The sequence below is a fragment of the Cyrtonyx montezumae genome, unplaced genomic scaffold (assembly GCF_038088225.1).
Source record: "Cyrtonyx montezumae isolate F1298 unplaced genomic scaffold, pur_monq_1.0 scaffold_32, whole genome shotgun sequence".
Taxonomy (NCBI): domain Eukaryota; kingdom Metazoa; phylum Chordata; class Aves; order Galliformes; family Odontophoridae; genus Cyrtonyx; species Cyrtonyx montezumae.
In genome coordinates this window covers 6,244,626-6,263,538 of record NW_027072037.1, presented here as the reverse complement: position 1 = coordinate 6,263,538, position 18,913 = coordinate 6,244,626, and the positions used below count along the sequence as shown (strand labels likewise).

Below are 18,913 nucleotides of genomic sequence, written 5' to 3'. Positions count from 1 at the left end.
GGGCACCATTAGACTACGTATAGTGCAGATGCATAAGCAAAGATTGCTTCTGCACAAACGGTTTATTAATTTAAATGTGAAGATAAGACTGCATGTAAATGTAAGAAAGGTACTGGGAAAGCGTGAGGGAGCTATGAGAAAGCTGTGAGCAAAGAATGTGCAGAAGATCAAGTACCCTGGTCACCTCAGCTTCATTGAATGATTCATAGGTATCAGACTTGGAGGATATATTTAAAGGAAGGGTAGCATTGTCACCGGGAGGACTATCGCAGATAACTTGTTTCCTGCCTCAAGTGCAAGACAAACACTCCTATTTTCTTCCTTTTGTTTTGACAACAGCCCATCCGTGCAGAACAGAGGTAAAATTTCTGAGGAAGAGCTCAGAAAGGCTGTGCAGAGCCTTGGCCTTGAGAGCAAGTGGGCTGTTCTTGACACAGTTCATAAGGAAGAATGCAAAGAACTGTAATAAGGCAATGAATGAGGAGAATAATTTTGAAATCCCAGCTTTCAAATGAATTTAGAAGGTGGTGAGATTGCTTTTACCAATGCCAAAAAAAAAAAAAAGGGGAAAAACAGAAGGAACAGAAGGAAGTTGCATTACTGAAAATACAAAAGAACGTAGGAGGCAAAAAAGGAGAATCTGAATCTTGTGGGTATTGTTCAGTAGAAAATGGATGTAATTTGGGACCTTCTTATCTCATGACCTGAAATCCTGGAAAATGAAATCCTGTGTTTAGGTGGTTACTCCTCGACTTCACGCTGCAGATCTGAGTGGTAGGAACGTGGTAAAAAAGAAGTTGCAGGGGCAGAGTGCTTGTTCTGTTCTGACATTGCGTGAACAGCTGGTTATTCATGACTACATATCAGAATAGTGTTTTATAATCTGTTCTAAGTGCTGGAGCTTTGCTGATCTATACAGCGTAAGCAGCACCATCATTTAGCTTCTTAGCAGAAATGTAGTAGAAGTCTCATTGATTGTAATCATGGTAAGTTAGTTGCCTTTTAAGTCAGTGTTTAGTTCACTTTAAACGTTATATTCAGCGTCCGTCAGGCTGCTCATCTGTTAAGGATTTTGCAAATGTGTGTGTAGTTTAAAACTGAATAGGAAAATGGTTTCAAAAAGCTTGAAAACCTTTGCTATTTATTTTTAAGTATCTCTGAGTTATTTTCATCATAGTTATTGCTTACTTACTTTGGCCAATATAAGCTGTAGTAGGTTTTCAAAGGCTGTAGATTTCATACGTGCAGATAGTTTTGAGGACACGTAAGCGTAGTGTTATTGCCAGGAAATGATTATTTAAGAATTTTTATCATTACTTTAGCTGGATTTGCAATAGAGTAGGCCAGCATTTAAAGATACCTACGCTCATTTCAAAAACCTTAATTCTTCGGACCTCTTTGCTTTATTGCTCAGTTGTGTTTCTTTTGTTCATCACACACCTTTCATGTGATGCTTGTCTTTACTTTCCTGACCTGTTCTCACTTAAAGATGTAACATTTGCAAATGTCAGATTCATCTTGTCTTGTGGAATTAAAATGTTTACAGTTAGATAAAGTCAGTACTACCTATCCCTGAAAGACAAGTCTTTGGATGGGTAGGCTTCGTACAGCTGTTGTATGGATAGAAGTTTGAAAGCAAACAGGGGCCTGTGCTTCTGCCTGCACCAGCCACCTAACGAAAGGCTTGGGCCAGAAGGTTGTGTTAGATCTCACAGTGTGAGGAGGGGAAGCACTGGAATAAGACTTTGTAATCAGGACGTGACATGGGCCCTTGGTAGGCCTGTCTTGTCTATTGTGGAACAGCAGGAAGCTACAATGCAGCAAGGTCCCAGGGCAACACGTGGCCATTTTCTTCCACTGCCCCATTGTTTTACATCCACCTTCACCTGAGGGATTCCTGTTACCAAGCAGTTGCCATACTGTCACATGTTGCTGTTGCATGGGAGCCTGGCTTAAACGGATCACGGTTCTGTTCTGCTCGGGAGCTTCTGGTAAACGATGTCAGCATTTATCTTTTGATTTGCAGTTCCTGGTGGGACTTCTGTGATAGATGACAGTGGGTTTTGTAGAATTGTTTTGCAGCATTGTCAGAGTTGTTAAAACATTGATTAATGTGAATTGATGTCTTCAGTTGTGCATTAAGAGTGGGTGTAGGCTCACTGTTGGACGTGTGTAAAGCTAGTAAAAGCAAAGAGACCAGCATGAAAAAGGAGGTGATACAAAAGAAGGAAAATGAGTGCTATTCCATCTCCAAAGATCTAGGTTCCACAGGGAAGGAAATCCACAAAGGAGGGATCTCCAACAAGAGGTTCTTCCTTAGTGGCAGTCAGCTCTTAAATGAGGTCTGAGAGCAGTGCAGCCTGGCTCCACCCCTTCTGGTCACACAGGTGAATCACCTTCACCTGTGCTCCCAGGGCTGACCCGATCTTTCCTTCAGGTACTCAATCAGTGCTTCAGGCTGTGACTCAGCAGTTCCCATACAATGTGGTTATTTTTCAATAACCTTAGCCTATAGTTTTCTCAGTTTAAAGCAGACTGTGCTTACAGAGATTGCTTTGAGACTTTTTATGCTGCTGCAGTTTTCAATTCCAGATGTTAGTTTGTTAATGTTTGTGTTTGATAACCCACTGAACTTCTGTAGTACTTCTCACGAAAGAACTATTAGGCAGAATCACGACAGGATCATGACAGTTCAAACATTGTGACGATTTGTGAAATATCACCATGTGGCATGTGTTGGTCACGAGCAATGTCTTTGCAGAGCTAGGAGCAGGAACCTGATCTCTTGCTTTCCACCCTTTTATCCACCCACCCACCCACCAGACACCATTTTACCCTATGTTTGGTGACAAAGGCAGCTTTTCCCTTTAAAAATAAATAACTGTTTTTTTTTGCTTTTGCTTGTGGACATTCTTTTTTTCTTCTTCCCTTATTAGTGTGTTCAACTCCTACTAACTTCCTGCTGTTCTTCAGTAAGATAATTGGAAATGGACATTTCTAACTGTTAGGCTTGGCTGTCCCACAGCAGCATTGGAGAGGTGGCAGGGTTGTGGATAACTTGGAAAATAGATGTTCCTTATCTAGCACAGAGGATTACATGCCTATGCTATTGAAACAGTATTGCCGTGGGTTTAACGTTTTAAGAAATGTTATCATATGTACACTAAACCGTTAGGAAGTGGGGAAATTAAGCCACTATCAATTTCAAAAAGTATTGAAAGCATTTCTCTTTTCTGTTTAATATATTTGATTATCAATTCATACAATTTGCATGATTCCTATTGTCAGGATAAATACAGATAGCCATGGTTTTACAGTAGCAAATCTGGTTTTCTATAGGAATAACTTGTGTTTAATTTCTTTTTTGACACTGTTCTACGCTAGAAGCATGGCACTAAACATTGCCATTCTTGCCATACCTCAGTTTCTCAGCTGGGATGTTCAAAACGAGTTTGAGCACTTGACTTCAAGAACTGCATTCAGTAACCTCTTCTAGTAGCACTGGTGTTTTCCTTCGTCTAAAATAAATGGCGTGAAGTAAGAAAAAAAAAACCTTAAAATCTACAGTATTTATTACTTGGAGAAACACAAGCAGTGAGTGCATGGAGTGCATCAGGTGGTTATTTTCTCCAAACACCGTAAATCTTAAGCTGGTTCTAGCAGCAAGAAGCAGCAGCTCTCTCTCCCTCCCTGTGCCTCCAGCTGCTTGTTCTCTCCCTTGTGCTGACCCAGGCGTTCGTGTAGCCGTGTGATGAACTGCGTTGGAAATTGATCTGGGTTAAAACGAACCTGGCAAGGAAACGTGTTTGCGATAGCATAAGGGAGGAGGCCAGAGCAAGGAGCCAGGGTGCAGGGAGGCAGAGCTTGTGTCCTGTGGTAACACTGCCAGCTTAAAGTGGCTGCGAAGATAGAGCCTTGGTTGTCTGTAATTTGAGGGTGCGGGTGGTTTTCTTTTGTCTGGCTCCAATAAATTCTTCAGTTCAGGAGATAGTAAGACTCCCTCACGGCCTGTAGGCATGTTATATATGCTAGTTGGTTGTTCAGAGATATGATGTCGAGAGGGTTCTTGGTAACACTTAAACAGGTGAATCTGACCTACCTCGTGCTTGCCTCAAGCGCGTGTACATGTCGGCATTGATAAAATATTCTTGAAATATTCCTAAACTACATATTTAAGGTACCCTAAATTAATACTATAAATGAAATGTTTTACGTTAATAAGCAATTTCTGCTATTCTGGAAGCTCTTTCCTAAAATATGTGAACATTCTAGTAAAATAACACTACAAGTTGCTCCTTCCAGAGTATTCTTCCCTTTATCTTTTTGGGATGTATTGAATCACATGTGTACCAAATCCTATTGCTAGCTATCCCTGTATAAATATATAATTACAAAGGTATGATACTGTTTTTATCAACGTTGTCAAACCAGGATATTCTCTGTCAAGCTGAAGGCTGTTTTCTCTTCTTCTGTATCACTACAGACAATAAATTTCACTTTTTGATTTTTCCCTCAGTGCATGTGCAGTCGAATTGCTTGTATGGTGCAGTAAAGTAAAAGGACGTTGGTTAGTGAAGAAGTGGTTCAAATGTACCATCTCTGCTGCGAAACACTGTCATGTTGTGCAGCTGTGTCAGAGTCCCATCTGGAAGTCTCAGCTCATCCTGAATGTCTTCTGGAACGTGCCATGCTTTGTGCGACCTGGGTTGCTAGGGTAGCAGCACCAGCCCTCCTGTCTCCAGCTTCCAGTCTCGGCTATGTGGTGGTCTTAGCCAAAGGTTTCTCATCCTGGTGACGTGGTGTCTCCGTAGACAGGAACTATGTTGTGTCAAAGGTTGGTAGATTTCAGTGGTAAGCGACTTCATCAATACAGTGTGTGATCTATTCAGATGTTTTCCCAAGAGTGGAGTCGGAAGCAAAATGGAATTCTTTAAAATAAAATGGTTATTTAGTTGTGCTGTATTGCCATACATGAATGAAGCTATATGGCCAGAAAAGACTTCAGGCTGATGTTGCTCATCCTTCTGTGTTGTGTGTTGATACAATTTCTGACAAATTGTTTTCAAAGTATTTGTTGAACATAATTCCAATCCATCCCTAGGCAATTAGTTTCAGTAACTAATTTTCCAGAATAAATGTTCTTTACTGTGGATTAAGCCAGTTTTGGCTTGTGCTGCTCACAGTTAGGACTTTCCATCATCGATAAGGAGAACAGTTTTTATCATAAGCATTTCTTTATTAGGAGGTTGTCTCCTTTGTTCAAGCCTAACCTCCATTAGTGTATTTCAGGATAAGATTCGCCTTCACTGATAACAGCATCATAGCCTTGACTGGCTTGGTTTTTCTTTACAAAATTTGCTTGTTCCATTGAGTTTCACTTGGCCAATATGAACCACTTCTCCATTGGTCGAGATAATTCTTTAATAAGATCTCAACCTCTAAAACGTTTATAACCTCAGCCATGTGGCATACCCAGCTCTTCTGTTTCTTCATGCAGGCCCTGAAAGATGAGGGCCTTGTAATGTTCTCCTGCCTTGTCTGCAAATAGTTTGCAAATAAATGCCCTGTGAATGCTCTGTTCATTGCTGCCCACCTGTCCTAGGGCGCTGTCACCAGGACTCTGTCATCGAAAGATGATCACTAATGGCTTTGAGATGAATTCCCTTTGTTTCTGAAGTAGAGGGTGAATTTCTTCCAGTCCCACTGACTGAAATTTCCCTGATTATTTAGCCTAATAACAAAATCAATTTTTATATTAGCTGTAAGAAGTCTGTTGTATGAAGACTGAAATGCAGAGAACAGCATTTGATTCTGTTTTGTTATCCGTTTGTTCTTCACTGATGTTATGTGCTGACTTTTTTGTCTTTATTCTTACTTCTAAAATATTTCTGAAACTTTTGTGCCTTTCATATGGCACAGTGGTAATAATGCATGCTGTGCTTTTATCTCTTCCGATTTTTATCCCTGACGGTTTATGCCGTTCTGTGTACTCATTAAAATGCCCTTGTTTCCATTCCTAATATGATTCTTTTTAGTTCCAGACCCTTATTACTGGCTGCTTTTTATGCAGCCCGTATTCATAGTGCATTTCCTATCTTTCCCCTGTGCTGGAATACTTTGCCATTATGTGTATTGCAGTACAATAACTGCCAGTCCTCCTTTAAATCACGTTCTCGAGAGATTCTAGCAACAAGTTCAAAGAGTTGGTTGAAATTTGCTTTTCTTCTTTCATTTAATTGAAGATAATTCTTTTTTCCTCCTTTTTCTACTGCTCTCGTTTTTCCCTTTCCTTGGCACAGTCAGTGTTTCTCTTTACCACTTGGAGCCAAATCTCTGTACACGATTGGATTTTTAAAATGGAGCCGGCCATAATGGAGCGAAGTGTGAAAGCACTGCTCTTCTGGCATCCTCAGCTTTGTGAAACAGTTGTCCTCCACATTTTTCAGAACCTTGTTCGGCTGTTTGTTCAGTTAGTTTGGTTTCTAGTCAATATTTGGATGATGAAGGCCCCCTCTTACCCTCGAGTTCTGAGAAGCTTTGAAAGCTTCTGTTAGTTGCTGAAGAAGTTCCCATCCTCTCGCTTGGGTGGTGGGGCAGTTTTTGTCCCCAGCCTTTCAGTACCTCACTGCCCACTTCCATTCTCTCTCACTTGTGGTTTTGTTTGCTTCTGCTCCTGCCTTTTTCCCCTTCTGTTCATTTGCTTTTTATTTTCTCTTTCCCCTTCTTCCAATAAAAGTGAGTGATTGTGGCAGTTTTTGTTTTTTTTTTTTTTTTTTCCTTCTTACCACGGCGCGTTGAACTGCATGTGGGTAGGACTTAGAAATGGACCAGATGCTTTTCATTGTGAAGAAAGGCTTGAAAAGGGGAATTTTGAAATAAAATAGAATAAAGACAAAAGAACTGGTTTGTGGGTTTTCTGGGGTTCTTTGTATTTTTGTTGTTTGTTTTAATTCTTCAAATCTGACAATCTCTACGTTTGGCCGATTCTCAGCTGTGCCTGGTGTGTTGATGAGCAGCAGCATCCTGGCCCCTGCAGCACCCAGGTTCTTTGCAGGCCATGTGTGTGCCTGTGGATGGCAGGAGGGAGAGCTTTGAGTCACTGGCACTCGATCCCTGCCATTGCTAGTGAGTTGCTGTGGTAGCTGTGGACCTGCTAGCACTTCCCCAGGCAGTTCTGAGGGCTGGGAGCCTGTGTGGGCTGTGCATCGTTTTGGATTCAGTTGACGTGTGGCTGCTTTGTTTTGGAAGCTGTGAATCTGGTTGTGCGGATGAAGGCTGTCCTGTACTAGTTGATGTGGAGGCCAGCTTTACCAGTTGTGTTTAATTCACTAGAACAACGATAACTGGTATTTTTCTAGAAGGAGTTCAATGAAACTGACACAATTCTCATCAGTTTTACTTTCAGCCTCCTGGGCAAATGCTGCCACAGTTAATGTTCTCTAAGCCACAGGGACCTAAGTTTAGGGAGAACAGCTCACAGCAGAATTGATCTGGAGGGAGCAGAGGAGGTGGGCTGCATATGGCCAAAGGCTCTGAGAAACGTTGGCTTTCAGTGCTTCTGCAGTGTTCTGACACACAATTTTTCCTGGTTCATATTTTGCATAATTAACCTTGCGTCAGGCATCCTGATAGAGATTTATACAAAGGCAAGTGCAAAACAGATTCAGCGGGAATTCTAATTTATTTTTCTGCCTGTGTCTTCCAGAAACCCTTTAGGAGAGAACTGGGCCCAGAAACAAGGCAGGAGAGAGGGAGGGAGGGGGGAAGGGACTCGGGAAATAAGTGATCTGTAAGGAAGATTATTTAAAGAAATTATTTCCCTACGGTCTTCCATGCAGCAGTAGCAGCGAGGGCTGGCTCGTGGCTGGCTGTTCTGTCACCTCTCTTCCTAATGGAGGGGAAGATATTCTTTGTCATGTGCTGTGTACAGCATGGAAATAAAATCATTTCTTTTAAAAAGATGTTTGTTGGTAAAGAATAAATAATAATTAAAAAAGGGATGGAGATATTTTGTGTACTCCACGCGTGGTCTTCTCTGTTAAGTGATAGAACAGAATAAGGAAGGTGCTGCTGGTTTAGTAGCTACTTTACAGACAAGCAGGGAATCTTGATCTCAAGGCTCATTAACTGATACAGTTACTGGGGGGAGGGGTTAATTTACTAGCAGTGTAAATAAATATTCTTTTAATAATGCTTTCGGTTCACTTTTTTCAACAAATGTGTTAATTTTTATTTATTTATTTTTTTGCTTTAGACTTGGTCTTGATAGGCAAAAAGAATCTGTTTCTGAGATTGCTATCTTTTTAGCTTTTTTAGACCAATGGCCCTTGTGATGTGCAAATGTTTTTTGTCCATACTTTTTTAATGTGCCCACACTTTAAAAAGAAAGTCAAAACATAACTGTCTTGAACATGTGCCAGCGTGCTGAGTTGAAGCTCGGGCTGTGTCTTCCACAGTGCAGTTTTCCGCATTCATCAGAATTCGAAAGGTATTGTGATAGATTTTTGTTCTCTGGTCCTTGTCTATGACTGTAAGGGCTGTTAGATGGAGGGGAGTGGTTATTTTTTTTTTCTTTTGAGCTGTAGACTAAGCTGAACTTGGGGAATAGGCAGCTGTGTGGATGTGATCCCATCACGTGGTACAGCAGCATATTCCACTGCAGCTATTAGTAATGGGCCTTGGGGACAGGGCAGAGGCAGAATTCTAGCTCCTATAGTCATGCTCCCTCTGTTTCTTTTTCAACAGTATTGTGATGTTCTGCTTTCTAGCTGTTTTCATTCAGAAGTTGAAAAGAATTAATGATATTTCTTTTATTATTCTAAATGAATAGTAGGAAGCATGCTCAAATTCTCCTGAAGGCTGTGCACTTAGTTAAAGAGAGAAGCAGGCACCTCCTGAACACAGTGCTGGAGGACTAAGTAAGGTCTGAGCAGGCATTGTGTTGGAGCCTGATGGGAAACCCAAGACTAAGAAACGTGTGTGTGATGTATGCATCTGAACATCACCCGAATGTCCTGGTTGTTGCTGTCTGAGCTTGCTCTGGTTGGGGTATAAGTTATTTCCGATGGGGTCCCACCACCATGTTGAGCACTGTGTGTAATTACAGAGCTATGTAAACAGCTAATTCTAAAGTAAAACTTCAACAATATTTGCAGTCCACTTTGGCAACTGACAGTGTTTGATCTGCTTGGAGCAGGAGGTTGGGCGAGATGACCTCTGGAGGTCTTTTCCAGCCAGAGTTATCACAGAACTGTAGGGGTTGGAAGGGACCTCCAGAGATCACGGAGTCCAACGCCCTGCCACAGCAGCTCCCAGCCCAGGTTGCACATGTAGGTGTCCAGGCGGGTCCTGAACATCTCCAGAGAAAGAAACTCCACCACCTCTCTGGGCAATCCCATGATCCCATTCTACATCGACTCCTTTTAATGGTCCTGCCCATTATTTCTGCCATATCAGTTGCTTTTACACAGTTCTGTGTAATAAGAAGATTTATTTTGAAGAAGACTTTTTCATGTGTTGCTTCTTGAAAGTAGTTTACTGTATCTGTTTGATTTTCTGCGTTCCTTACTCCATCACCTGAGAGTTGCTTTATTTATTAATCTGTGATTCCAGGTGCAGTAGATAAATGATTACTTCCCAACAGATTTTCACAAATGGTATCACCTGACATTCCAGATTTTCTTAAAGGGCATTTAGAAATGTGTGTGGTAGAAGAGGGGAAAGCTATTTTGACCGAAGAGTTTGTCAGAATTTGTATTCTGGCGTAGTTTTGTCCTGCTTGCACTAGAAATTAACAACCCATGTTCCCAGCAATGAGCCATTTTCTGACTCATTGCCTGTGCCTGTTTAGATACAGCTTCTTTTCCACCTCTTTTCATGTTTTCTTTTCAACCTGTGTTCTGTTTGTCTATATCGATTTTTCAGTTCTTTCCAAACTCATTTGCTCACACCTTTGTTTTAGTTTCCGGTAAGCAGCCGGGCATTACGGTTTCAGTTAGAAGCGGTGTTTGGCCGTACAGTGCTTCGTAGCTCAAGCTGTGTGGAGCTGTATATGCTGATGCTTTTTTGGAAGGTGCAGGCCGTAGGGGTGGATGGTTGCTCTTCAGCTTGTTGTTCTGTTCTCACCCCAAACTCACACTCATCAGAGTGCTGGTGGCTGTGCACAGGAAGGTGCTGTTCTGCTGTCTTTGCTGCAGGAGTAGGAACCTGAAGCATGGGAAGACAACAGGAGAGAGACACCTTGAGCCTTCTTGGCAGTATTTGTCAACACGTGTCAGTAAAAGCCCTAAGGACAGACAGAATTTGAAGCTTTCTATTTAAAAATTTCAATTACCTAACCTACGTTACCATTCAGATTTTATATGACAGTTGTAATGGCTTTGTATTAATTCAGGTATACAATAATGAGTTAACATCAGCTGTAGTTAACACATGACGTGTGTTCCTGGGCTGTACGTGGTGCTGTTTGCCTGTTTTAGGTCCAGGTATGGCCTGGTTCATGCTCATGAGAAGATGGAGCAGGGAAGAGGAAAGAATACAGCTTAGCACTTCTTCCCCTCACTTTTTTACCCTTATAGAAATGAAATATATCTCCGTTCTGTCTCTTCAATGATCTCAGTTTCTAATGTGTACTAAAACCCTTCAAATGTAGTAAAAAAAAAAAAAAAAAAGTTACACTACAATCTAATCTATGCTTTGTTTGAGAAGTGGAAGTACCAGAGAGACTATTCATGGGAGGGGCTGGTTCAAGTTGGTTTGTAGAATGAGGGTGTAGAATGGTGCTGGAAGGTCAGTGGCCTTTACCTGTCATTAGAATTGCTGTGCTGAGGAAAATATTTGAGTTTCCTTTGCAGCTTATTGTCCTTTTCTAGCTAGATTCTTATGGCTTAATCTCAAGTCATTACTATGGTTTTGTTGTATTATTGCTAGAAACCCATGGATGTAAGAGATGTAGAAAGAGTAGGTCAGCAGAAGAAGCACATCTTCAAAAGACAAACATTTTTGTGTTCCTTAATCTATTAATCGTCTTCTAAAGTCAGGAAAGTACCAAATCAGATGTGTGACCTAACCCTTGGAACCAAATAAGGAACTGCTGTGGGGCCCATCTCCCTTACTGATGGAGTGAAAGAGTGGTCAGGCACTGGAATGGCCTGCCTAGGGAGGTGGTTGAGGCACCATCCCTAGCGCTGTTCAAGAAGCGTTTAGATGTGGTGCTAAAGGATTTAATCTAGTAGTTGGGTAGAGATAGTGATAGGAGGATGGTTGGACTAGATGATCTTATAGGTCTTTTCCAACCTTATGAACTTATGAACTTACTGCTGGTGGATTTGAAATTTAGATGGGAATATATTGGGTGTGGTACCATATCCACGTGTGAATTTCTACGTGTGAATATCATTCTCCAAAAGTTAGAAATTGTACGTAGGGCCTACGATGAACAGATAAGACATGCTTTACTAAATACCTCTTGATTAACTCTAGAGATCTGAATCCTTGAGCTAATCAGTTTCAGTTTGGAAGAAAACAGCCCGACATATGTATAGACATAAGTTTTTATCTTAATCATTAAATCCATAGCTTCTGTTCCTTAAGAAAAAAATAAAAAGGTCTGTCTTTGGAGAGATGACTGATCCCATTTTTCCGTGTACATTTTCTTGGCAGAAGCATTGGCTGGAACAGTTTCTGCCTTGCCATCACAGTGACACACACTCGTGGAGACGTGTGAATTGGGGCAGGGAATTGATGCAGACAGAATTGCTTTGACTTTTTCCTAGTGCCCTGCCCGGCCCATAGCCACAGCGGTCCGTCACCTGCTGCACGGTGTGAGCTGGTGTGGGTTGGAGGCTGGGAGTAAGGAGCATGAAGTGGGATCAGCTTCAGTTAGAAGTGCTGCCAGATGGGAAACCGTGTACCCCACGATGCCCTGGAGCTCGTTGTATGGTCCCACTGAAGGCCTGGTAGTATGCAGTCAGCATGGCTGGTGTTGGGTCGTGTCTGATCCTGTCGTGGTGAAAAAATGACTGTTTTGTTCTGAGAATGAACTAAATCTCACATCCTTAATAGGAGAAACTGCAGCTTTGTGTTTGGAGCTCTCAGAAAGAGCATGGCCAGCTAACTTCATTCCTGTTAGCCAGAAAGCACCAGCGTAATTTGTTGTTATTGTTTTAAGCAGCTCTTATTAAATTGCATCTTGCCTTGTTTGTGCTAACATACTTCAACTTGCCAGGCAGCAAACCATTCGCTGGGATGTTAAAACATGCACCTTTTTACAGCCCATAACGTGTTGGAAAACGCCTAAAGATGTGAGGTACAGCAGCACAAACTGTGTGTGTGAGTCTGGGGTGGTGTCAGCAGGGAGCTGAGTGCCGCACTCGTGTCCCAGGGGAAGTCTGTATAAATAGTTGTGGGATGGGTGACATGGCTGCTCTGCAAAACCCCAGACTGACATTTAACCTTCTCCTTGCCGCGTGGCAGCGCGTGGTTACTGGAGATGTGCTGACAGGGGCAGCCTGGGAGCTGCTCACGTCTGTGCCTGTACAAACACGGCACAATGGCTCTTAGACAATAGTTACTTGTGTTAGAGTAAACAGACGGAGGTGGTTTTTCATGTGAGTGCTTTCCTTTTAAAAACGTTTATCTTAATCTCTGGTGAATTGGTTTGATAAAACTTTCCTGTAGGCCCTGGAGAGCGTTCCCGTTGGGAACGCAGCACGGCTGGGGAAGGAGCTGCGGGCGCCGGGTCGGTTTCCTTCGGGGGTGAAATGGTCTCCGAGTTCCTCGTTTGATCGAAAACAAAACAACTCAGATCAGTCAGAAGCGAGGCACAACTCGCAGTGTTATTTTTGTTGCTCAGATCGGTCCGAGTGCTGTTAGCAGCACGTCAGCCCACGTCCTGCAGATGGCCGCTGCTTAACCAACTCGTCCCAAAACTTGGGGAGGGTGCCACAAGCGGAGCAGCACCCGACAGCCGCTCCGCTGAACAAAGGCAGGGAGGCACCGCTGGAACCGGCAGACCCGTGGCTTTCTGTGGCTGTCGAGCGGAGAGCAGCGTAACGATTTCTCGACTCCTTTTCCTCTCGTGTCTGCGGAAGGAAAAAGATGGCAGGGCCGGCTGTTCGAGTCCTTAGCTGCTTTCAGGCCGGGCTGGGAGAAGGATGTCATAAGTCAGACGGATGTTAGAAGGGGAAGAAAAATAGCAGCCACCTCAACGCGGAATGCCGAAACCGCGCTTCGCCTCCAACGGCCCCGAGCGGCCGCGCCGTGCCCGCAGCGGAGCGCGTCCTAACTTCTCGGTGCCGCTTTGTTCAATGGGAAACCGTGTCGGCGGGGCAGGGGAAGAGGAGAAGCGGCCGGGGCAGCCCCGCCGGGCCGGGGACAGCCGCTCGTGGCGCGGGCAATGCGGGCCGGGCACGGCCGTGCTCCCCGGGAGCGGCTGCGTTCCCGGGCACCGCGGACCTCCGCCGGGGGCGCTCCGCCGCCGCGCTCCGCCCGCACAGCCCCGCTCCTGTAGGCGATCCGGGCCGCGCTTTGGCGGCTCCCGCCTGCGTCGGATCTACTTTCTCTAGCTCGGCTTTTTTTTTTTTTTTTTTTTCCTCCCTGCTTTTCTTTTTTTTTTTCTTTTTTTTTTTCCCCTCCTCCCTTTTCTCCCCACCCCTTCCCCCTCCGCTCCCTTCCCCCTCCTCCTCCTCTACCCCTCCTCCTCCTCCGGCTCCAGCCTGGTTCGGGGAGGATCCCGGAGCCGAAGTTCCGAGGCGATCGGCGCTCTCGCGGCTCGCCGCCGCCATGGGCAGAGCGTAGGGCCGCCCCGCGGAGCCGCACCCGCAGCCTTTGGGGCAGCGCCGAGCCGGGGGAAATATGGCTGATCCGCGGGAGTGCTGAGCGCTCGGCGGAGGGCACCATGTAAAGAACTTCGCTTTCCTCCGGATCGTACGCGTGGGCACCGATGCCAGCCCCTCCATTTTCCGAAGGGGATCTGTGAGCGGTTCCGGAGGGCCGGGTTATGTTGCGCGCAACCGATTCGCTGAGGGTGAGTGCGGCTCGCGGCTAACTTCTTTGTATTAAAGGGCAAAATGTGACAGGAGGCGCCGCGCTATATATGGCGATCCGTAGTGCCGGGGGTGGCACACGAGGGGGGGTGGGGGGCACCGCTCAGCCCCAAAGCACAGCCCCAGAACACAGCCCCGAGCTCAGCCCAGCGCGCACGGCCAAGTTCCGCGTCCAACTGATAATCCCCAGCCATAAAAATAGAGGGGGGTGGGGAGAGCGAAGGGAAACGACAACAGAAAGCCCGGGGCTGGTCCCGGCCATTGGCCCCGAGTGCCTGTGCGCACCCATACCCACACGTGTGCGTGTACGTACAGGTTTTCCTTGAAATTCGTGACTTTATTTGGTTAGCTACAGCACAACTCTTTTTTTTTTCCTTTTTTTTTTTTTTTTTTTTTTGAGCAGTTTCATTTCTCGATGTGAACTGCGAAGCGCTGGGATTAATCTTCCCCCGCTATCTCGCAGCACTCCGTACGTGCTGCTTGTGAGATGAGTGCCATCTCAGCACTCCTCCTTCCCAGGCGCTCCTCTGTGCTGTTGGCATCGCTTTCCCAGCTGCCTTTATTGGGAGTTCCGAAGTCACGACAAAAACAAAAAACAAAAACCCAAACCCTAACCCCGCTGCTTCGGACCCGCACAAAATGGATGTGCGGAGCGTCGTGCCGCGCTGGCTGCCGTGGGAGAAGGGAGCAAATGGGTCTAAGGCACAGCCAGGCTTATGTAACCGCTGCTTTGGCAAACTTGTACCAGCTGGGAAGAAGTGTTTTGTATCTGTCTTTTGGTAAGGACGAAAGGAGTGTGGTGGGCCCTTTTCCCGGCGAGATTACTTAGTAGCAGGCTGATTTTCAAAACAAGCAGGCTCTGCTTGGAGGCTGTGAGCCGGTGATTTGTGTGGCTTGTTTATTTTATTTTCTCTGTAACAAACTGTTTCTAATCGCGGATCCGATTCTGGATACAAAGAATTGGGTGCTCACCAGTGAGTCATTAGTTAATACTGTAACCAGATTCATTACATAATTGAAAAATGAGTTAGCTTTGCCATTCTGGAGAAGAGCACTATTTGCTGTAGTCCCAGTCCTTAAAGGAGCTGAAGAGTCTGAAAGTGATTTTGTTCTTTTTGCCCCTGGAGAAGCAGCAGCAGGTCGGTATTCCCATCGCAGAACTGGAGCACAGAGGCAGATGTGTGGAGGTCCTCTGCTTATATGAAATACCGTGTGTTGAAGTAAGCGACGCTGCTCAGCTGTAGCTCAGGTGCAAGTTTTCCTGCACCCCTGTACGTCATTGTGATGGTGCTGGGCTGGGTTTGGTATTCCTGCACAGCCGTCCTGCTTGCTGTGAGAACGCTGCAGCCTTCAGACTGTTTGCTGCGAATATTTTAACCAATTATTGGCAAGGCAACAGGGATAGGAGACAGGCTATGCCTTTATTAGTGCTAATGTGATGAGCTGCATCTATGCTGGCTGTTAATTCTGCTAATGACCACTCTGTGTTTCATTTAAAAGTATTTGGTGTTCGCTTCCTTTTCTGTTTTATTGTAAACGTCCTTTCTTTTAGTAGCACGTTTAGAGCTTGAATATCTGTATTTCTTAATTGCTGCCCTTGCTCGTGGGTCTTTGCAAACTGTTCTGTGTCTTTTCTTCTCCTATGTAGCATCTGTTCTGTGCGCAGTACTTAGTGGTCCTCTGCCTGTGTGACATCTAGATCATCCTGTTTGTTTGTCTGTTGGTAGGAATCGTTAATTTTGCTGTCATTATTCCATTGTTTTGTCAGTCTGTGTACTCGGTTGACTTACATCCTTTTTTCTTTTCCCTCAGAACCGCCCTCAGAGTTTTGGCAAAACTGCTCTTTGAAAGGTTTTTTTTTAGGGGGAGAAGGGAGAGAGGAAGGAGGTCATTGCTGTCCCTTACATGTGTTCCCATAGAAGTGAGCTGTATCACCTGAGCTTTCCTCATGTGATTGTTCATTGGAGTTGCCTGAAAGTGATCCCTTGAAGGCAAACGGCGGAGCAAAAGTGAAAGCGAGCCATGTATTCATTCCTGATCTTGTTCTAAGGGCTGTCTGGTGTTTGAGTTTGCAGCCTGAAACGTAGTCAGCTCCTTACAAATAATGTTAGAAATATTGTCCCCATTGCTGGGCTCAGTCCTTATGAGCGTGCAGCTGTGCTGTTCTCTTCTTTACGTGTGGATGGAAACCACACGGTGCAGAGCAGCGTGTGCTTGAGACACAATTTAGTATAGAATGCTCAGCCCGAGGTGAAGGCAGTCTGGCTCTGGAGCACTGTCTGAAGCACTTAAAGAGCTGAAATAGATACTTGTTGTATTTGTATTCTTCCAATTTTTGTAATTACTGAGGCTTCTGGAGACTGTAATATGCGATGTGCTGAGGAGGATTAACAAGAGGAGCATTAAAGAAGAGTTCTGAGTGTTCCTCAGCCATTGTAATGTGGTTTTTCCTCTGAAATCCTCTTGGCATCTTCTGGTTCATGGCAGTGTCCTGTGATGCGATGCCACAGATATCTGACATCTGCCTGTGGTGTGTGGTGCTCACTGGGTCACGGCGTTGCACCCTGGGACAGCTCGGGTGAACCGGGAAGTAAATGTCAGAGGAATTCAGCAGAGAAAGAGGTGTAATAGAGGGATTGCACTGAAGATAGATGAGCATCTGGGAGTGTTTGCATCTTGGTATTTGGTCATCTGTTGTCGAATATTCTTGGGAAACAAATGTGTCTTTAACTGAAGGAACGTCGGAGGTTGTTTTGTGCTGATAGCACGTCTAATCTGCCTAGGACGTGGAAGGTTTCATGGTGGCTGCTTTGGCCCATGTTTCCAGCTTAGCTGCCAAATGCTGAGAGGTAAATACTTCAGTAACATTATGTAATGAGATGCTCACAGAAGATGAAGGCTCAACAAAAATCTGCTTTTGTGTTCATTTGTTTTTTTCATCAGAACTCGCAGTTCTTGGGTGACATTCAGTTGGAGCAGTGCTTTCTTTTGGATGGAACTGAGTACACTCATCCTGAAGAGAAGCACTTCCATGCTCTCATTATTCCACATCTCTCTTTTTCATTATTCTCATTGTTAATTTCCACACCCCAACTGTAAACAGTGTAGCTGGCTTTTGTAGGACTGTTTCAAGAATTGAGCAGTTTATTGGAGCATGTTCTATAGTTGGGTTTCTGCTTCAGCTTCAGGTCTAAGTTGCCCTGTTGCCCCTGGTGGTGCCTGATCTCGGATGCCTCAGAGGAAGTACAGCAGTGGGCAGTTCGGGAATAATCATTCTGTGTGGGGTCAGTCTTGAGACAGGATTATGCCAAGTGGAACGAGAGCTGTGTTTTGTTCCAGAATTACCAAAGGCCTCAAGTGGAATTCTGATTGATGCTCGTAGATGCAAAGAAATCTGCCTTGTTGGAATCAAACTGTAAAGATCTCAAGTTGGACAGAATTTGAACGCTTCTTGCAAGCTTGAGAAAGTGTGTGGAAGAATGCTCAACAATTGGCAACACGGGGAGCTTGGAAAGGAAGGGCTGTGTTGGATGGGACTGTGCAAAGACTTGAGTGTCTGGAAGCAGGAGGAGGACTGAAGGTTGGAGCTTTACGTCAGTCCCCTTGTACTTTGTGGGTTGGTGCTTATGGCAGTACAGTTGCAGAGCACCGTTGAGAATGAAGGCACGCATGAGTTAAACGAGAAGATACGGATGGTGGTCAAGGAGAATGATGCATCAGAGTATTTCATAATCATTTCAAAGGTTATTCGATCTGGGCCAAGTAGTAGGTGTGCCTGCTGTTGTCACTGCCGTGTCAGGCTTGCCCTACATTGTGTACAAAAGGACCGGCCACAGGCATGGCAGAAGTTGTCACGCATTGTATGTTCAGAACCATCCTGTAAGGGAGGGCTGGGTTGAGCTGTAAGAGCTTCTTTTGAACTTCTGACAGATTTTTTTTTCTCATTTGAGAGGTTTCACTTTGGCTTTGTAATATTTCCATTGGTGGCTAACTGTACGTAGGAGTGGGTACAAAAGCAGGGGAGGGTGCTGTTGGAGGAGTCAGGATCTGTGGTGATCAGAAAAGGGATATCCAGAGGGGTGTATGGGCATGCAGTCTGAAGGAATGGTGAAGGCCTGAGGAGTACAGCTTTGTCTTCTGTTTTCCTCTCAGTCCATCTTGGTGCAAGCAGGCTTTCTTTTCAAGTGCTATTTTCCTTCTGTTTGTTTGTCTCGTCATCTTCTGTTTTCTCCCTGCTCCAGAGAGCAGAGATTTTTATTCTTCAGTTGACAGAAGTGGACTTGAGGATGATGTGCAGGCAGTGTTAGCAGCTCCAGCAGCAGCAGCTAGGGCAATATGAAGTTCCTGGAAGAAGAGCGTGGTGTTGTGGAAGCCTGCAAGAGTGGTCCAGAGTACAGTATTGTGTGAACATTGTTAAAGCTGTGCTGAGAAGGGCAGTCTGGCCTGTATATTTTGATTAGCTTACAATACTACTTAAATGTAATGTGTGTGTATGTGTGTGTGTGTGTGTGTATATATGGTATATTTGTATATACGTATATATATATAGATAGATAGATATGGTATATTTGTTTTCAGATTGTAAAATCCACCTAAGATGATGCATAATGATAAGCAGGAGTTTGTCAGCTGATGAGCTTTCGGAAATGCACGTAGCTATTTTTCTTGATGGGAGTTTGTTTGCATAGCCTGGGTGGTCATGCTGCTTTTCCATAGGAAGTTTTGGAGTCCCAGTGCTGAGTTGGTGAATTGCTGCTATTTTTGGCATTTCTGTTGCCTCTCTTGGGAATATTTTGAAATCAGTTGACTTCTGATTACCGGAAAGTCAGAGTTTCTGTTATGTGGTGGGTTGCCAGAAATTGTTGTTT

The 18,913-nt window shown here is 44.5% G+C and overlaps 1 protein-coding gene across 15 annotated transcripts in view; it reads left to right on the top strand.

Annotated features, from left to right (window-relative positions):
* Positions 1–18,913, top strand: part of KMT2C (lysine methyltransferase 2C) — a 179,690-nt gene that overhangs the window by 2,863 nt on the left and 157,914 nt on the right. The window contains exon 1 of one of the 15 annotated variants that reach the window (XM_065744924.1): positions 13,716–14,026. The exons of the other annotated variants lie outside the window; for them this stretch is intronic. The gene's annotated coding sequence lies outside the window, so the exon portion shown is untranslated. Of the gene's footprint in view, positions 1–13,715; positions 14,027–18,913 lie in introns of those variants that run through there. 15 annotated transcript variants of the gene reach the window in all.